The following is a 6000-nucleotide window of genomic DNA, read 5'->3' on the forward strand; positions in this document are numbered from 1 at the left end:
ATCGGTCCCAATTGTTTGGGAAATCTAAAAGCGAAGGCGATAACAAATGCATGCAATTATGCGAATCGGAAGAGATCTGAATTTTTTTGGATGAATTCAAGAACTCTCTATATTAGAAAGGGCAATAATGCAATGTCACATCCACAGGACCAGCTGGTCGTTTGTCAATTATTTTACAGTGCGAAATTATGAAATTCCCAAAGGGAAATACTTTCCTGCTCATGAGCCGATGAGACAGTGGAGTGGTGGCGGCCGCCGCCCTTCGAAAATTTAATTTTGTGTTTGAATTGTAATTTTTTAAAGAAAAATTATTACGTTTTTTGTGGATATATTTTTTAATCATTTTTTTATTTCACATATATTAAATAGCTATAGTATTTTTTTTTACAAAAAAATTTAAAAAAATACAATTCAAACAAAGCTTAAAATTTTATTTATATCAGAATTTTTTTTGTAAAACATTATAATTTTATTAAATTTTGTATTAATGGCATAAGTTACATCATCAAAAGACCACCACCGCAGCTTACTCCGCCCTTCATTCACAAACCCAGTCAACAATTTTTGCCTACGTATCAATCTTGATTGTCTTGCTATATCCCCTTGTTCTTCCCTTCACGCTATCTTCTTCCCATATTGAAGAAGCAAAACCATGATGAATTATTGTTTTGGGGCAGGAATATGTTCAAAAGGGTGACTTTAGGGCTATCAATGGGTCCGGACCCAAATCTGACCCAATATGCTCGTTTATTCGAACCTGACCAAATCCAAATTGTATGCATTCTAAATGGATCGGGTATGGAATTACATGTTCCAATTCGTTTGGATCCGGTCCAATTAATTGGACATATATAAGTAATAAATTATAATATTCATTATAAATTGTTACTAACCTACATGTTTCCTCTTTGAAAATTAAAAAAGAGGTATAATCTAGAGCAAATGACGAGTTTGAACTAGAGCACTACACATTGGCCAATTAGCTAAAGCATTGGTTGATAAAAGTGGCCACCACCTAGCTTGACCTTGCCTCTCACTAAAATGGCACATTTAAAGTGGTTTGCTTTAAAAAATTCAGACGGGTGTGTTGTGTACCTGTTTGGTCCGGTGGTGGTTCAATCCCCTTCGGATTATTCCTGGACCTTCTTAGATCCGCCCTGTGACAGCCCCACCTTCCCCTAAGGCGAACCAAAGAGGTTAGCGGACTGCCTGCCCAGCTCTCGCCAGGACTAACGATGCAGTATAAAGCAATCTATCACATTTTGAAACTTATAACGCGCGCAACAAGGCAAAAGGGCAAAATATCCCAAAATAAAAGAAACGAGTTCCAGAGTCGGCCATGAATAGTAACCGACCCGTCCGAAACCCAACCAAGCATCGAAATACATATACAACATAAATTTAACCATTTACAAGCCACAACGGCAAGCCAAAACCATTCACTAAGGAAGTACACATTCGATTTGCCGATCAAAAGGAATTGAACCCGTTATACATTAGGGTTTCACTTCAAGAGCAATACAAAAGACATTTACATGCTCAATTCGGCAATTGACTATCCAATCCATTCTCAAAAGTAATTATAACCCTGTAAGGAAAACAAATAACACGGAATGAGCTAAAGCCCAGTGGTATACCACCCAATAAGCAATCAAAGTCATATAAGAATGAACTTTCATTTAAAGTGCACAATTAAGCAATGAAGCAAAACGGTAAAAGGATACGGTCGGCTCTCAAGAGCCCATTTCCACGCTTGCAATCTTGATCCAACCTCATTGACTCTCCGTCAATGTTAAAAGTACCAAACCGTAGATCACCTTTTACTTCCAATCCTTCCACCTAACATACCCCAACCGGGCCCGCACTTCATTTCAGTAGTTTTTGGTAATACTCGAGTTTACCGGAACCAAGGGTCCCATTACCACAAGGTTTCCCCAGTACAGTCCCCGTGGCAATTCAATCTTCACGACCAAGCCCTCGCCGGCTCGATCCAATTGACTACCAAACGGGGTTGAGCTCAGTAATGCAGTAAGGCCGTTGGACATCGTCCAAACGACATCAATTCAGTTTCCATGAAATGGAATTCACCAACCAATATATCAAGTTCAGTAATGCAATAAAACGGTAGCCAATCAATAACAATATCAAAAGAGGTGTGGGCGGTCAAGTACACCCTCACCTTAATCAATTCCCATATGCAAGTAAGCCATCAAGGCATCACATAACATTTAACAAAGCCACATAGCAACAATTTAGTGAGCGGTATACTCACCAAGTGAGAAAGTGGTGTTTCATACACCGTGGTCACCAAGACGTCGTGAGCTACCGTCACGCCCTAGAATCACGCAACAAATGCAATGAGACTCGATAACGAGTCATATAGCAATGCTAAACACAACCCCAATAGGGTTTCATATGCATAAATGAGCATAATAGCAAACCAGAAATTAGAAAATGGCCTTAGCCTTGGCCCCAAATAGAAAACTGTTTTGCCCTTATTATGCGGTAATGGTGTAAAATTCTCTACGGTTATCGGATGGGGGTGTAAGACCCACCGTTTCGAAGCTATGAAACAGGGCTACAACAATGTAGAAGGTCACTCAATCCAGTTCCTAGCTTAACTAGGTCGAAAATGCCAAATACTATACCAGAATTACCAAAACAGGTTTGTAAAACACAGAAAACTGTAATCGGTATATCTAAGTCCATACAAGTCCAAATGCCGAAATTCCAAAGGCATAAGTTAGCTAAGACACTCAGCTACATTTCATCAGAAGACACCAACTCCAAAATACAAACCAATTCCAGTCAAAATAGCCAATTACTATCGCAGTTTTCGCATTCTGTCCAAAGCAGAACAGCTACAGTAATTTCGTCATAACTCATTCTACATTAATCCAAATGACCTGAAATTTTACAGACACCTCAAACACATCAATACCTACAACTTTCATGTTTTGAGTAAAGTCAAATTCGGCCTCTAACCCTATGATCCAAAACCGGACAGAATTGGGATTTTAAGAACCCTAACTTTTCAAATTTCCAACCAAATCCAAAATTGATTGCATTTGCCTATCCAATACACCTCATAGAGTCATTATCAACCATTACCATTCATCATACAAGGCCACAACATTCATTTCATATTAAACCAGAAAAAATTCCCAATAAAATAAAAACTTCACCAAAACTCTTCAAATCAAGAAATAAATCATATAATCCTTCACTCATGCCACCATTAAGCATAATATAACCATCATTAAGTATAGGGGAGAGGTTGTAGCATCACTTACCAAGAAACAAGGGAAAGAGAGATTGTGGACACCTTAGAGCTTCAAACAAACTTCACTACAACCCTTACTAGCACTAGAAGATAGGATTTTATGGAGTGAAATCTAGTCTAGGCTTTTATTTATGGAAGATTGGAGCTTATGGAAGCTTGCAAAATGATGAAGTTCTCTTCCTTCTTGTGCTAGGGAGAGCCGGCCACCAAGGTAAGAAAAATGGTGAATTTTGATGAATTTTAAGATATTTAACCTTTGGTCAAGAAAGTCAAAAGTAATGAATAGTTGTCACCAAGTGTCACCCAATGAGAAGGTGACATGTGGCACCTCCATAAATGCATTCTTATCATTCTTCTCTCTCTCACATCAATCACTTCACACACTCTACTTATCTCTTAACACCCGATAAATTTTACACAGTATCCGAAACTTAACCTTATTGGCCGAATTTTTCCGAACTTGTCGCACTAGTGGGTCCCACGTCCACTATTTACTCTTAATTTTCTAAAAATTCACCAATGCTAGAAAAATCATCTTAAAACTATAATTGCTCATAAAATCCACTAAGAAAATATTTCTAAGCCAGAAAATACAGAAAACATGCAATTAAGGGGAAATAAACCCTAGGAAAATAATTAGGGTTTTACGGGTTCTCACACTCTCCCCCCCTTAAAAGAATTTCGTCCTCGAAATTTCTCACCTTAATTCCCGAAAAGGTTTGGGTATTTCTTTCGCATTTCCTCTTCCATCTCCCAGGTAGCTTCCTCCACTCCGTGGTTTCTCCATAGCACTTTCACTAGTGGAATCCGTTTGTTTCGGAGCTCTTTGACTTTTCGATCGAGTACTTGAACCGGTTTCTCTTCATAGGCCAGTGATTCATCTACTTCGATATCCTCCGGTTGTAAAACATGAGATGGGTCAGGATGGTACTTCTTTAGCATCGAGACGTGAAATACATCGTGGATTCGAGAGAGACTGGATGGTAGCTCCAATCGATACGCGACCACTCCAACCCTCTGAAGGATCTTGTAGGGTCCAACGTACCGCGGTTGAAACTTCTTTCCTTTACCCGTTGTAAGATTTCGTAAGGGTGTGATCTTGAGAAATACGTAGTCCCCAACTTCAAACTCCAAGTCTTTTCTTCGGTTATCCGCGTAGCTCTTTTGGCGACTTTGGGCAGTTTGGATTCGTTGCCGTATCAACTTAACCTTCTCGTGAGCCTCTTCCATCCACGGAATAGTTGTCGGGTCTAGGACTTTCTTTTCACCAACTTCATCCCAGTAAATCGGCGACCGGCACTTGCGTCCGTAGAGAGTTTCGTACGGAGCCATTTGAATTGACGAATGGAAGCTATTATTGTACGCAAACTCTACTAAGGTCATGTGCTGACCCCAATTGCCTCCGAAATCCAAGATGCACGTTCGCAGCATGTCCTCGAGAGTTTGAATTGTCCGTTCTGACTGGCCATCCGTCTGAGGATGATAAGTAGTGCTTAAATTGAGTTTCGTCCCCAGGGTTTCTTGGAACTTCTGCCAAAACCGAGATACGAACCGTGGATCCCGATCAGAAACGATGCTTACAGGAACACCGTGTAGTCTTACAACCTCATCCATGTACAGTCGAGCCAATTTGTCCATTGAGTACTTCATGTTCACCGGCAAGAAATGGGCCGACTTGGTTAATCGATCAACGATCACCCAAACGGCATCGTGTCCTCTTTGTGTCCTCGGTAAACCTGAAACAAAGTCCATGGTGATGTTTTCCCACTTCCACTCGGGTATCTCCAAGGGTTGTAACAAACCCGATGGCTTTTGATGCTCCGCCTTCACTTGCTGGCAAATGAGACATTTCTGCACATACTGCGCGATTTCCCTCTTCATATTGTCCCACCAATAGGTTCCTTTCAGGTCTTGATACATCTTGCTGCTACCCGGATGGATTGTATACTTGGACCTATGAGCTTCCTCCAAAATTTCTGTTTTCAACGAATCGTCCTTTGGTACCACCATTCGATTTCGATACCTCAAAATACCCTCAGGACTCAAATTGAAGTCCGTTGTTTCTCCCTTTTCCACTTTCTCTCTCCACTTCCGTACCATCAAATCCTCGCCTTGCGCCTCTTTTATACGTTCCAGTAGAGTGGATGTCACCCTTACATTGCTAAATATCACCTTATGACTCCCAAGACAGGGTTTCCACTCGCACACGAATTCTAGCAAATCTCATTCCTTGATCATTAGTCCTGCTACTTGCACCTTACGACTCAAGGCATCTGCTACCACATTTGCCTTTTCCGGATGGTAATTGATCGTACAGTCGTAATCTTCCAAGAATTCCATCCATCGCCATTGTCTCATATTCAGTTCCTTCTGGGAGAAGAGGTACCTAAGACTCTTGTGATCCGAAAACACTTCGAAGGTCACCCCATATAGGTAATGCCTCCACTTTTTCAGTGCAAACACAACTGCAGCTAATTCTAGATCGTGAGTCGGGTAGTTCTGCTCGTGAAGCTTCAATTTCCTAGAGGCAAAAGCAATCACATTCCGGTTCTGCATCAAAACGCATCCCAATCCTTCTCGCGACGCGTCTGCATATACTGCAAACCCGTCCACTCCATTTGGCAAGACCAGAACCGGAGCCATGGTCAATCTTTTCTTTAATTCCTGAAAATTCGTTTCGCATCGGCCGTTCCAGATAAACTGGCCATGCTTTTTTG

This window comes from Coffea arabica, chromosome 3c, assembly GCF_036785885.1.
Source record: "Coffea arabica cultivar ET-39 chromosome 3c, Coffea Arabica ET-39 HiFi, whole genome shotgun sequence".
NCBI lineage: Eukaryota > Viridiplantae > Streptophyta > Magnoliopsida > Gentianales > Rubiaceae > Coffea > Coffea arabica.